Source organism: Sorex araneus, chromosome 1 (genome assembly GCF_027595985.1).
Source record: "Sorex araneus isolate mSorAra2 chromosome 1, mSorAra2.pri, whole genome shotgun sequence".
Lineage (NCBI taxonomy): Eukaryota > Metazoa > Chordata > Mammalia > Eulipotyphla > Soricidae > Sorex > Sorex araneus.
In genome coordinates, this window is record NC_073302.1 from 177,153,213 (window position 1) to 177,168,698 (window position 15,486).

Consider the following 15,486-nt stretch of genomic DNA (forward strand, 5'->3'; position numbering starts at 1 on the left):
ATAAATGCCTTTGCTCTTTCCAATTTAGCATATTCATTTGACAACATAAGCTCATCTAATGAAGTCTTAGAGGCCATCTTGTGTAACATGAAAAATTAATAACTGTTGTATGTATCATCTAAGTTTGAAAACTAAGAGAATCACCAAAATAAAATATGGTAGAGTCAACATCAATAATTTGTATTAATTCCAGATGGTCCAACCCAAGAATTATTTTTAAAAGTCAAGTTATAAACTATGTAAATAGAGCAGTTCTATGACTCACTGAAAATGGAGACTAGGGACTGTATCCAGTGGAAAACTTTAAATAATTCAGAAATTAGATCTTACCTGTAAACACAGAGAAGTCAGATGACATACTCATGACTCCCAGAACACAGAAACCTATGGACAAATAGATCAAAATTTAATATTTTAAAACCCCAGGGCAGGAGAGACAGTACAGTGGTTTGGTCAGGCAATGTCTTTGCATAGAGCCTGTAGTAGATTAATCCTTAGCACCACAAATGGTCCCAAGCCAGAAGTGAGCCCTGAGCTTGGTTCCCGAATCAAAATATATAAACAAATAAACAAGCCAACAAAAAAAGTTTCCTATATCCACTGTCTTACACTTCACATAGACAAAACGTAGTTCATGTTCGGATTCCAAGTCTGTTATTGCTTCTTCTGAGGGCTTCATCAGGACCTGCCTGTTTTATTTTCCCTTTGCTGGATCTGGAACCCCACCCCCACCCCGCCTCCCATACACAAAAGCTTCCTGATTGTCTGGCCATCAACACTGAATCTGATGTGAAATGAGGATTTAAGTTTAAGCTAAGGGAACCCTGCATTCCACCTAAGCCATTCAATCAGCCTACACAAAAAACACCCTATTTGATTAGGGAGAAAAAATTGTCTCCCACTGTAAACTTGTGTTACTGTCAACAAAGCGACAGAGCAATGTGTATTATGTATTTGTATGTTTCTCATTAAAATGACTCTTTCTGCTTATTCACACTTTCTTTTCTTCAGACTGATATATAAATTTGAGTCCAGGAAGGGAGAAAAGATCCCAGAAACAAGGACCATTCTGCATTCTCCGTCTTCATATCAGCTGCATGTATATCCACAGAAATCCTGGAATAGTTTGCTGTTTAGCCTTCCTCATGGACGTAAGTCAGAGTAGACTGAGTTGTTCATTCCCTACTAACTCTTCAGACATACTCTTTTTCCCTGAATTCTAGCAATGTTCCCAGTTCATTCATTCCTTCAACAAATATACATTGGTTCCTTATCCTAAATAGTAGTGTAGGAGTATACTAACTAAAAGATCAAACCTGATAATGACAGTCATATAGTTTATAGTTTATGACATATGCTATAGCTTATAGTTTATGACTACAGGAGAATAAAACAGTCAAGGAATGATATAAATTGATTTAAACTCACAGCTGCAATAAGCATGATTAACTGAGCTGTAGAAGTACAAGAGTAAAGCCATCTACTCAGTGCAGGGAATGTTTCTGATGAAGTGATTAATGAGTTAAGTAGGTAAAGAAGAATCACTCCAGCCCAAGGGACAAACCACGCACCATTCAATGAAGGAGTTTATGCTCAAAACAGTGTGTTCCACACACATTGATTTTCTTTATGTTAATGATTATGAAGAGTTATGACAAGTTATGGATAGCATTGTGTAATATTTTGAAGATATAAAATTTAATACCAAATACTTTAAGGTCTATTAGAGAAGACATGAACTTTTTTTTTTTTTTTTTTTATTTTACAGGGGACCTTTTTACAGTCTTTTAATTTTTTTTTTTAAAATTTATTTATTTTTAATTAGAGAATCACCGTGAGGGTACAGTTACAGATTTATACACTTTTGTGCTCATACTTCCCTCATACCAAGTTTGGGAACCCATCCCTCCACCAGTGCCCATTCTCCACCACCCGTAAACCCAGTGTCCCTCCCACTCTCCCCAATCCCATCTCCCCCCCACCCCACCCTGCCACTGTGGCAAGGCATTCCCTTCTGTTTTCTCTCTCTAATTAGCTGTTGTGGTTTGCAATAAAGGTGTTGAGTGGCCGCTGTGCTCAGTCTCTAGCCCTCATTCAGCCCGCAACTCCCTTCCCCCACATGGCCTTCGACTACAATGTAGTTGGTGATCGCTTCTCTGAGTTGACCTTTCCCCGGAACGTGAGGCCAGCCTCGAAGCCATGGAGTCAACCTCCTGGTACTTATTTCTACAGTTCTTGGGTGTTAGTCTCCCACTCTGTTATTCTATATACCATAGATGAGTGCAATCTTTCTATGTCTGTCTCTCTCTTTCTGACTCATTTCACTCAGCATGAAACTTTTCATGCCCATCCACTTGACTACAAAATTCTTGACCTCCTTTTTTCTAACAGCTGCATAGTATTCCATTGTATAGATGTACCAAAGTTTCCTCAACCAGTCATCCGTTCTGGGGCATTCGGGTTTTTTCCAGATTCGAGAAGACATGAACTTTTATGAGTATTATAATTGCCACGAGGGACCTATGCCTAAATGGACAAAGACAATCTCCAACTTCAGGTTCAGAAAAGACTTCTTGGTAAGAAGTTGTTCAGAAAAAGGCAAAGTATGTGATTTTCAGTAGAAGGAAATGGCTTGGGCAAAGACAGAGAGAAGAAATAGCAAGGCCTGGGGAAGTGGCGTGTGCACAGGAAGGGGCTCTGGCCTGGAGGAGGGATAAGCCAGTATTACAGTGGGCATTGCAGCAGTATCACAGGATATGGTCTGCACAGGCAGAATAATAGAAAGCCTAAGAGAGAAGCTGCTGTGCCTGGCTAATACCCTGGAACCTTGTCCAAAGAAATAAAGAGATAATGGAGGATTCAAAAGAGAGGCAAAACATTATTTCCTCCTGTATTTTGTTTTGCTTTTCACTCCATTCCTTACAGCAGGTAAATGTACTAAGATTTCAGAAGAAAACAAACAGGCCATAGTCATTGATCCTGACTCCGCTTTGTCATTTTCACTTGATCATTTCCCCGATGGGTGTTGGCACATAAATCCCCAGGTGTATGTTACCTTTCCTTCAGTTTTAGTAAAGTATCTCAGTTTACTTTAGTAAAGTTTAGTAAAGTATCACAGTTTACTTAATTTCATTATACTTCTGACATTGAGTTAAAGCTAATATTAACAATTGTGTAGCCACTGATGTCATATACACCAGTGATAACATTTTTGTATATAATTATTTACTTATATAAATCAGAAATGAAAGGGAGGGGCCAGAGAATAAAGTCCCAATGTCTGGTGAGTACATGGCTCCCTGAGATGGCTGGGGTGGGCTCAGTGTCCCATCACTGCAGGCTCAAGAAGCAGCACATCCTTAGTAGCAGTGCACAGTGTGGTCCAAGCATCCAAGTATCGCCAGACGTGGTTGCTGGAACACTGAAAACTGATGAGCAACTCTTCATGCAAAGAAAATGAAATTAAATGGGTGACTAAAACGATGGTAGCTCATGCTTAAAACTAGCTGAACACCTTAGAATTAGAATAATTTTCCTTTGTATTTTATATTATGTCTACTATGATTTTATGCTGCAAAGTATATTCTATTAACTCTCATGAACATACCAGCCTATGAATAAAGTTCTAATAAACTGCATCTCTTTGTATTTCTCCTATACTTTATCTCATCCTCTCCTCTTTTAACAGACAGAAAACACTCTGCTGAATCTTTTGTTTATCATTATTTTGGTTTTAAAATATTGCTTTATTAAAATATATGTGTGTCTACAAATATTGCTTATTTTTGTTCTTGAGCATTATTTTATTGTTTATGAGGCATATTGTTTATGATCTTTTAGGACATTTTATTCAATATAAAATTTTTATTAATTTTATTTTTTAATTAATGACTATAAGATATATAGTTACAAAGTATTTCATGATTGAGTTTCAGTTATGCAATATTCAAATACCTATCAATTCACCCATGTACATTTCCCACCACTAAGTCAACCCCTCTGCCTGCCTCTATAGAAGATACTTTTCTTTTCTCCCTCTCTCTCTGTCTCTCTCTTTCCCTTTTATCCTTTTAGGTACTGTGTTTTTCAATATTGTTACTGAAAAGGTGTCATGCATATCACTTTATCTCCTTTCAACATTCAGTCTTGTCCAGAGTAATCACTTCTAACTATCATTGTCATTGTGGTCCCTGCTCTGTCCTAACTGCATTCTTCCCATCCCCTCTCCCATTTGTTTATCTTTGCTTCCACTTGCTTGGTCAATGATGCTCATCCTTGAAGATCCTGTTATTTCAGTGTCATGGAGAGTTTTGCCTACATTTTTCTCTCTGAAACCTTATGGATTCAGCTCTGATATGAAGGTCTTTAATCCATTTCTATTTGAGTTTTTTGCATTAGAAAGAAGTTTGGCCTTACATTTTGCATGTAGCTGACCATTTTTTCCAATACCACTTGTTAAAAAGGATTTCATATATTTTTACTCCTTTATCAAAGATTAGCTGATAATATACCACAGAGTCTGTCTGAGGATATTCAAGTCTGTTTGATTGCTCTTAGGGTCTGACTTTATTCTAATAATATCATGCTGCTTTAATTACTACTGCTTTATAGCACAGTTTGAAGTTGAATAAATGCCAAAGAACTGTACCAACTTAAGAACTTAAATTTATAAATATACATCTAAATTTCTAAATATATATCAAGCCGTCTGCAGATAGTGAGTGCTTGACTTCTTTCCTATATAAATGCCCTTGATATCTTTTTCTTGTCTAAGTGCTATGGCAAGTACTTCCAGTATTATATTCAATAGAAGTTATGACAGTGGGCAAACTTGTCTTGTTCCTTATCTTAGCAGGAAGGTTTCTAGTTTTGCCCTTTGAGAATAATGTTTGCTCTGGACTTGTGGTAAATAGTTTTCACTATATTGAACAAAGTTTCTTCCGATCCCATTTGTTGAAAAATTTATGAATGTGTGACAGATCTTGCTAAACACTTTTCTCTGCATCTATTTATATGATCACATAATTTTTAACTTATTTGTATGGCCAATTATTTTGGTTAACTTGTATATGTTATACCATCCTTGCATCCCCAGGATTAATTCTACTTGCTCATGGTGTATGAACTACTGTATGAGTTGTTGGATTCTATTTGCTAGTGTCTATTGATGATTTAACCTCTGTTGTTATCAAGGATATAGCCTGTAACTCTCTTTTTGTGTGTTGTACCTCTGTCAGTTTATGCTATTAGGGTGATGTTTGCTTCAAACTATTTGAAAGTATTTCTGTTTCTTCACTTTCCTGGAAGAGCCAGAAAAGATTTGACTGTAGTCCTCTTTAAAGGTTTGGAAGAATTTATTGCTGAATCCATCTGGTCTTAGGATTTTGTTTTAGGGAAGACTTTTGATTATTATTTCAATTTTCTTGATAGTGATAGGTTCAGGTATTTCATATCATCTTGGTTCATCCTTGCAAGGTTATAGAAATCCAAGAATGTATCCATTTCTTCCAGGTCCTTATTACATGGCATAAAGAGTCACAAAATAGTATCTGATGAGCTTCCGAATTTCTGTAGTGTCTGTTGTGATGTCTCCCTTTTCATTTCTAATTTGACTTATTAAGACTCTCTTTCTTTCTTTGTGAGTCTTCAAAGTGGTTTATTGATCTTGGGATTTTTTTTATTGAACCAGCTCTTGGTTTAATTGATATTTGGATTTACTTTTTATTGCAGTTCATTGACTTCTGCTCTAGATTTTATTATTTCTTTTCTCCTCCCTGCTTTGGTTTCCCTTTTACTGGTGATTATTATTTTCCAGGTTTTGAAATTTTGTATTCAAATTGCTTATGAATTTATTCAAGTTACCTTTTTTCTTTCTTGATGGATTAATGCATAGCTATGAATTTTTCCTCTTAAGACCACTTTTGCCACATCCCACAAGTTCTGTTAGATAGTACAGTTATTCACCTTTTTTCCATTAATATTTTCATTTGCTCTTGGATTTTCTTTCTAAACCAACTGTTGTTCACTTTTAATTTCCAGGTGTTTGTTGTTTCTTCATTTCTGTTTGTGACTAACTTCTATTTTCAGAAAATCATTGTCTGAGAATATAGTTGATAGGATTTTTATGTTCTTGACTTTTTGGAGCTATGTTTAGTGTCCCAGCATATTGTTCATTGTGGAAATGTCCCAAATGTCACGTGTGCATTTTCAAAGAATGTGTATTCAGCTTTTTGAGGAGCACTCCCCACACATGTATTTACATATATATGTACACATATGTATACACATATAAACCCTCTTTTTTCATTTTTTTTCAGAAAAGTATCTTTACTGAGTTTTAGTCTAGTTTATCTATCAAGAGGTGACAGAGCAATTTTAAAGATTCCAACTACTACTTCTTTGCTATAAATGTCTTTCTTCAAATCTATCAGCAGTTGTTTTAAAATTTTTGCTTTCATTAAGTTCATATACATTTAAAATAGTGAGTTCATTCTCTTGGATATTTTGGCATATTCCTTGATTATTAAGAAATGACCTTTGCTTTTTCTTATAACTTTTTCAGCCTGAAGTCGATGTTGTCTGATTTGCCCAGCATATCAGATGGCTGTTTTCTGAGGGAGTTGTTTTCTTGAAGAATTGTCTTTCAATTTTTGACTTTGAGTCTGTGTTTTCTCTGACTGTTCAAGTGTGTTTCTTGCAGGCAGCAGAATGTTGTGTTCAATTTTCAAATCAATCTTTTCACTCTGTGTCTCTAAATTGATGCATTTGGCCCATTGACACTGGGAGAGATTATTTTCATTGGAGTTTTGTGCTATCTTTCTGCAGGGATGAGGTTTGTTTGTGGGATTCATCTTGTTTTAAACTAAAACCTGTACTTCTTCTTGTAATGATTGTTTTTTAAAAAAACTTAAACTGAATCACCATGAGATAAACCATTGCAACTGTTCATAATTGGGTTTTAGTCATATAGTGTTCCAATACCCATTCTTTTGCCAGTGTACATTTCCACCAGCACCAATACCCCCAGTTTCCCTCTCACCATCCCACAACTCCCCTTCCAACATGCCTCTATGGAAGGCACTTCTCTGTTCTCTCTCACTATATCTCCCTCCCTCCCTTCTTGCCCCACTTTTCTCATTTTGGCTATTATGGTTTGCAATACAGATGCTTAAAGGTATGTATATTCCTTTGCCCACTTTCAACACTCAGTTCTCATCTAGAGTGATCATTTCCAACTCTTGTTATCATAATGGACTCCCCTCTACCTTAACTACCATCTGTTCCCCAAACACTTGTGTTACTTTCCAACCATTGACCAGTCCCCCTGGTCCCTGTTTTTCCCGGCCTTGGGTATTAACCTTATAATATTTTTATAAGGCATAAATGAATGCAGGCATTTTATATCTTTTTATCTCTTTCTGACTAATTTCACTCAGCATGACACTATATCCATCCATTTAGAGGCAAGTTTCATGACTTCATTTTCCCTAACAGCTGAGTAGCTTCTATTGTGTAGATGTTCTATAGTTTCTTTACCCATTTGTCTGTTCTTGGGCACTCAGGTTGTTTCTAGATTCTACCTACTGTGAATAGTGTTGCAATGAACATAGGAGTGCAGATGGTATTTCTGCTGTGTGTTTTTGGTCCCCCATAATCTATTCTCAGTAGTGGTATTGCTGGGTCAAATGGGAGCTTCATTTCCAGTCTTTGAAGAATGTCCATATTGTTTTCACAAAAGTCTGAAGTGGCCAGAATTTCACAGAGACTGGCACACATGCAAAAGAATAAGAACAACCAGTGATGGCATAAATGCAGGGAGGAAGGGACTCTAATTCATTGTTGGTGCAAATGTTGTCTGGTCCAGCCACTTTGGAAAATAATAGGGACATTCTTCAAAAAACTAGACATTGAATTAGTTAAATAAATGAATTTTTAATATTTTTTAAAAGATTGCTTTGAGTCTATGCAGTTCCTGAGTTGTTTATTTATGTAGTTGTGTATTGTCCCTTCAAATCTGAATAAAAGTCTAGCTGAGCAAAGTATAGCTGGTGAAGCATTCATTTCATTAAGTTTTTTCACTATATCCCATCACTGGCTTCATGGGAGGAGGAATCCTGACCTGGGCTGTAAAGTGGCCATCCTGAGTCACAAAAAATGTCCCTGAAGCTAGCGAATTTCCTGGGACCAGTGCTGTGTACAGTCAAGCCTGGATGGCTAGCAGCCAACCCCCAGTTTTCCACTTCATGAGCAGGGGGAAACCTGACATAACCCCTCAAGTCAGGATTATGTTTTCATTCATATTATGTTTTCATTTAAATTCATATTATGCTTTCAATGTCTTATAAATGGAACACAATTTATATACCCATTCTCTTGGTAATTCATTCTAAAGAATTTGTGCTGTTCATTGTTAAAAACCATGTCCTGTGAGTCTGTTCCCAAGCACATATACATGAATTTCCATGGCTCACATATTGAGTATGCAAATTATCATGTATAGTTTTAATTTTCAGATGTCTAAGATAATCCCAAATTTATTTTGATTTTCAGAAACATTTGTTAATTTGTTCTTCCAACCTCATTATATAAGAATGTCTCCCCAACATTTTTTGAACATAGGGCAATCATTAATGAAGCTAAAAATTGAAAAGAGAATCTATTTTTAATGTATTTATGTAATGAAACATACAAAAGATATAGTGGTAAAAAATGCCAGGATTATTCCAGATTCAATGATTTATATTTATGAATATAAATATTATTTCAATGTAAACTTAGTTTTTATTTCCCAGATGCTGAAGAGAGTAAAGATATTTTTATGAGAATTGGACTATATTATTATTTAGAAAACTGGGGGTTGCATATATATTGTGTAGTGATCATTTTTTGTTTGTTATATGTGTGTCAAGCATATTTGAATACTTTATTATCTGCATTTTATAATGTTTTTAAGAAACAGAAGTTATTACCTTTTATATAATTAAGTTAGTCATGTATTTTATAGTTGAGGTTTTTTTATCTATGTCTATCATAAATATTCCTACATAAAGGGAAAAAATTTTCCTTTTTCCTCTATTATTTCTTCTAAAAGTTTTCATTTTTTGGATTTTTGTTTTTCTTTTGTTGTTTGTTCTGTTTTTAACCAGAGGTCCTTCCTATTTTAACTGACAACATACTCAGCTAATAGACATGTACAACATGAGGTAGTTTTTGGCATTTTGTGTGGTTCCAGCATCTTCACTGATTGTCTCTTCTCTTCTCCACTGACCTTCAGTGCAATTGATACTAGATGTCTTCTTGGGCCCTTAATATCCAAGGCTAAGAATCAGAAATGGAGTTTTATGAAACCTTTCTGCCAGGAAGCTTTAAGGTGTACTTTTAATGCTGTCACCAAAACTGAAAATTTTAAAAATATTGTAAAGGTAAGAACAATTCATCCTCAGCAGAGGAAAAACCAGTTTACTTAGGTAGGAGGTTTTTTTGGGAGTCAAATTTCTGTAGTCTTCAATCTCAGAGTTGAACTATGGGGAAACTCTAGTCTCAGTTGAAAGTCCTAAAGTTCACTCACCTCTGACAGCAACCAAATATTTCCTACTCTCTGGATGACTGTAGTGGTGAACTTAAATGAATAACCCCCAGTGTCTCAAACCTTTTCCCTTCCAGTTCATCAAAAATGCATACATTCTATTTACCTATTTAAATCTGTCCTCTTCAAATAGTAGAAGGCTTTTTTCCCCATTGCACCCTAAAGAATAGGCCTTATGTCAAGATCACAGTGACATTTATGAGTGAGTCTCGCTCTCTCTGGATTTTCTTCTATGTATTATTGGAACGCCCTGCCTTAATATGGATTTAGTACAAACCTTGATATTAATATTGTAGGCCTGTGTACCCTAACCTTCAAAAATGACTTTGATAGTCTTAGATCTTAGTTATTTTGTTAACTCTGTTAGTTCTGTTTTAAAGGTGAATTTCAGGAGGTTGAAGAGATGATAGTGCAGATTAATGTGTTTGCCTTGCACACAGCTGGATCTGGGTTTATTCTCTGGGGTCAAGGACTGATAGGAGTGAGCCTGAGTGCAGAGTCAGGAGTAAGCCCTGATCACTGTCAAGTATAGCCCAACAACCACCCCCAGCCCAGTTTAAATACAATTGACTTTTTCAATGCAATCAAATCAGATATTAATGTTAATACATAAATAAATTCTACAGATAATTTTTGGAAAAAATTAATATGGTTTTATATCTCAAAAAGACTATCCTGACATGGGGAATATAGATGTACGTTAAATTTGGTAAGATCAGGCTGAAGAAATAAAAGACCATCTAGAAAACTGTAGGCAACTAGGTAAAATATAGCAATGGCAATAAGAATAATGGAATGGAAACCATGCTGATTAGGAGAAGATAAAACATAAGAAAACGTATTGGCAAAGAATGAAAATTCAGAGATTGCTCATTTCTTTCTGGGCTTCTGAGAGCTATTCTTTAAGGCATAGATGCAGTGAGCGTAGGAAAGAGAACATGTTGACTTCTGGTAAGTAAGAGAAATTCATATAAGTGGGAGTCTGAGAGACCCAGAGAGGAGAGAGTGCTCCATGTAAAATGATGTCAATCATATTTAATGGTTGGGGAAGTCCATGTGGAAAAGAGGAAAGAAAAGTTTGAGAACACTGTCGGTTTAGAGGGCTCATGAGGAAAGGAGAAAATGATAGAGACAAAAGAATGCCCAGACATAGCAGAAGACCCAGAGGAAATAAATGCTAACAAAGTTAAAAGGACCAGGGCTTGTGGCTCAATGGAGCAGTGCTCGCCTTTCATGTGTGAAGCCATGAGTTTGAGCTTTGGCATGGCCCCACATGATCAGGGGTAGTGTATGGCTAAACCATTATAATATCTGGGGCCACAGCACGTGCAAGACCCAGGAAACATAGCCAATGTGTGATTGCCACTCTGACCATCACAACCATGAACAGCAAAGGGAAGGCAAGGAGGGAAAATTTAGAAGAGAGTTTTAAGAGAGAGGGAACTGCTAGCATTGTAAAATAAAGAGGAAAAGAGTATCTGCAAAACATGAAGTTAATTGATGGGATAGTGTGAATGCTCTTCGGGGGAGAGAACTCATTGTTGTTTGTTGCCAGGTGAGCAATCAATCAGTGACCAGTGAAAAGGGGAAATGACAGATGTAAAGGGATTTTCAAGAAATTTGAATATAAATGAGAAAAAAGATGCAAGTTACTAGACATAGACTGGGATCAGATCTTGTTTTGATGGTGGGCCACACCCTGCTGTGCTCAGAGCTTAGTATCTCTGAGCTCAGGGATCACTCCTTGAAGGGTTTGGGGGACCACACAGGGTGATGGGAGTCAGACATAGGTAGGTTGGCCACATGTGGGGCAAACACCCAACCAACTGTACTCTTTCCAGACCCAGAATATGTTCTTTACAGAACATTTTGATATATTGGAAGAAAACTTAGCATATATCAGGAGCTGGAGTAATAGCACAGCGGGTAGGGTATTTGCCTTTCACGCGGCCGACCCGGGTTTGATTCCCAGTATCCCATATAGTTCCCCGAGCATCACCAGGAGTAATTCCTGAGTGCATGTGCCAGGAAAAACTCCTGTGCGTCGCCTGGTGTGACCCAAAAAGCAAAAAAAGAAAAAGAAAAGAAAAGAAAAATTAGCATATAGATTAAGTAAAGTGGCAGTTTGGGTTCAATTAGTATAATACATTATATCAATACAGGAATATCAAGGAATCTGGAGTTTTGACCTCTGTTGACCACCAAGAATCAGGGATGCTGTCTCGTTTGCCAAGGCATCAAAAATCAGATGGGCCAGACACGTAATGTGATTCAGAAATGACCGCTGGACTAGAGCTGTTACCAACTGGATTGCAGGGGGTATCAAAAGACCGTGCGACTGCCCACCAACGAGATGGTCAGACTCTTTGTCAAAACCCTGAATGAACGGCTTGAGGCTCTTCCTGTTCCTGGAGCAAACAGATATCATTGGGCTACACTAGCATGTGACAGGGACAAATGGTGACATTACTGGCGCCCGCTTGAGCAAATAGAAGATCAAAGGGAGATCAAGTGACACAAGTGATATATAAATAAATGCCAAAAACATTTTACAAGATTTAACACCCAAATATGATAAAACTCTCAATAAAATTGGGGTTGGAGGAATTTTTCTCAGCATTATTAGTTATTTCCCACAAACCTTCAGAAAACATCATTCTCAATGGTGAAATAGTGAAAGACTTCTCTCTTAATTAGATCCAAAGAAAGGTGCTCAACCTCACCGCTAGTATTCAATACCGTATTGGAAGTTCTTGTCTTAGCAATTAGACAAGAAATGTATCTAAATGGATCTAAGTGCATCTAAAGTGTAGATGGATGTCAAACCCTCACCTTCCAAATATCATAATACTGCACCTGGAAAACCTTAAAGAATATACAAAGAAAAGTTTATATAAACTATAGACTTATACCATGAACTATCAGGCTGGACAATCAATACAAAAATCCCCTGGTTTTTCTATGTTCAAAAAATGCAATAAAGGATAGAAATTGAAATTAATGCCGCTCACACTTGTTCCTCAGAATATTAAATGCCTAGGATTCAATTTCACAAAAGAGATGAAAGACATACAAAGAAAACTCTAAAACGCTATTAAAACAAGTAAAAGGGGATATGAGGAAATGGAAACACACACCCTATACATGGATTGGAAGGACACATTGGAAGGACAATGTCAAAATGGTAATACTTCCAAATCACTATACAGATACAATGAAGTTCCTATGAAAATGCCCGTGATATTTTAAAAGATACAGATCAAACACTGTTGAATTCTGTGTGGAGTAATAACCCGCCAGAATAGCTAAAGCAATCCTAGGAGGAAGGAAAATGGGAGATTCTTCCTGACCCACTTTCAAATTATACTATAAAACTGTAGTAATCAAAATAGTGTGTAACTGGAATAAGGAGAGACTCTCAGATCAATAAAATAAAACTGAGAGTCCAGAGAGAGATTCTCACATATATGAACAGTCAATCTTAGAGAAAGAAGCGAAATGTATGAAGTGGAGCAAGGAAAATCTCTTCAAGAAATAATGTTGTGTTGGAGGCTGGAGAGATAGCACAGCAGGTAGGGCGTTTGCCTTGCACGCGGCTGACCCGGGTTCAATTCCCAGCATCCCATATGGTCTCCTGAGCACTGCCAGGGGTAATTCCTGAGTGCAGAGCCAGGAGTAGCCCCTGTGCATTGCCAGGTGTGACCCCAAAAAAGCCAAAAAAAAAAAGAAATAATGTTGTGGAAACTGGTTGATCACATAAAAGATTAATTCAGATCCATTCTAAAGTCGTGCATAGAATCAAATCAAAATGAATTAAAGATTCAAAACCATAAAAGTCATATTAAGGAAAACATAGATAGAACACTTCATGACATTGAATATAGAGAATTTACAATGATTCATTGTCATTGGTCAAAGAAACAGAATAAAAGATAAGCAAATGAGACTGAATCAAACTGAGAAGCTTCTGCACTGCAAAAGTAAGGAAAAGAAAGTGAAAGAAAGTGATGACCAAAATAAAGACATCCTACAGATGGGGACAAAACATTTGCCCAAATATCCAAGGTGCACAAATCACTAGTAGAATTTTATAAGAAAAAATTAATCAATCCCATTGAAATGAGAAGAGATAAACAGATACTTTTTCAAAGAAGACATAAAGATGGTCAAAGCATATTTTAAAATTCTCTGCAGCAGTTATCATCATAAAGCAAAAGAGCAATGAATGATCATATCACACTAATGAGACAATCACACATCACAAAGAATAAAGGCAACCAGCGTTAATAGTGATGTGGAGGGAAAGGGACCATCACTCACTGTTGGTGGGAATGTTGATTGGTTCATCCTTGGACACTTCTCAAAAAAACTAGGAATTGATCTTTCATATGATCCAACAATTCCACTTCTTGGAATCTATCCCAAGGTCCTAACATTTCTATCTAGCAAGGACTCTGTACTCCTGTGTTCATTGCAGCACAATTTCAGTAACCAAAATTTGGAAACAACTCAAGCACCCAATAACAGATGACTGGATAAAGAATTAAGTACATATACACAATATATACTACTTGACCTTAAGAAAAGACAAAGACATACAATTGCAGCCAGATGGATGGATTTGAAGATTATTATGCCAGGTGAAGTCAGTCATAAGAATAGGAGTAAATACAGAATGACCTTCTCATATCTGCAACTTAAACATAATAAGGAACCAACAAATGTCCAAAGATGACAAAAACTGGTAATTTTTTTAGTACAAATCATATAAATATAGGGGGAATGTAGGGACAATAGGACAAACGAGGGGATTCCGGAACAATGAAGAAGCAGACACTAATAGAGCGATGGTGTTTTAGTGTTTGATGCATGAAACCCTGTCTTTATCCTCATTGTAAATTGCATTGCCTACCCCAGGACCCGATCTCAACACAGCATCCAGCGGGCATCGGGCAGGGCTACAGCTGAAGATAGAATCAGTGAGCTTGAAGATGAGCAGCAGAAAGCCAACAGACTACAACAAACAATTGGAAAAGACCTCAAAATAGCTCTAGGGCAAATCAGAGACCTAGGGGATGATTCCAATAAGAATAACATAAGAATCATCAGAGGTCTGGAAGGACAGGGAGGCAACGATAATGAAAAAGCCACAGTTAAAGAAATCATTGCTGAAAATTTCCCAGGACTGGGTAATGTAGATGTCCAGATCCTAGGAGCTAGAAGTGTGCCAACTAGAAGACTCCAAGACATATCATAGACAGAATGATGGATGCCATGGACAGGGACACAATACTGAAAGCAGCAACATCAAAAAAAGGAAATCACATACAAAGGAGAATGCCTCAGATTCAAGCAGACTTGTCAGAGTAAACCCTCCAAGCCAGAAGACAATGGTAGGATATAGTGAAAAAACTCAATGAAATGAATACCTCACCAAGAATACTCTATCCAGCTGAGCTCTCACTCAAACTCGAAGGAACCATACACAATTTCATGGATAAACAACAGCTCAGGAACTTCATAGACTCAAAACCAAACTTAAAAGAAGGACTAACGGGGCTCCTGTAAGAAAAGAAAAGCTCCTACAAGCACAACAAACTCCTAGAGAAAAAATGGCACAAAACTCCATAACAACAATCTCTCTCAACGTCAGTGGTCTAAACGCACCCATCAAGAGACACAGAGTGGCAAAATAGATTCAGAAACTGAACCCGGCATTCTGCTGTCTAGATGAAACACATCTGAACAGTCAGAGCAAACACAGACTCAAAGTCAAAATATGGAAAACAATCCTGCAAGCAAACAACTCTCTCAAAAAAGCCGGGGAGGCCATACTACTATCAGACAATATAGATTTCAGATTGAAAAAGAGTAGAAGGAACAGCGAAGGCCATTTCTTA

The 15,486-nt window shown here is 36.9% G+C and overlaps 1 long non-coding RNA gene across 1 annotated transcript in view; it reads right to left on the reverse strand.

Annotated features, from left to right (window-relative positions):
- Positions 1 to 343: 343 nt before the first annotated feature.
- LOC129400084 (uncharacterized) overlaps positions 344 to 15,486 on the reverse strand; it is a 209,835-nt gene continuing 194,692 nt past the window's right edge. Inside the window, exon 4 of the long non-coding RNA XR_008627424.1 lies at positions 344 to 384. This is a non-coding gene — a long non-coding RNA (uncharacterized LOC129400084). The remainder of the gene's footprint in view (positions 385 to 15,486) is intronic.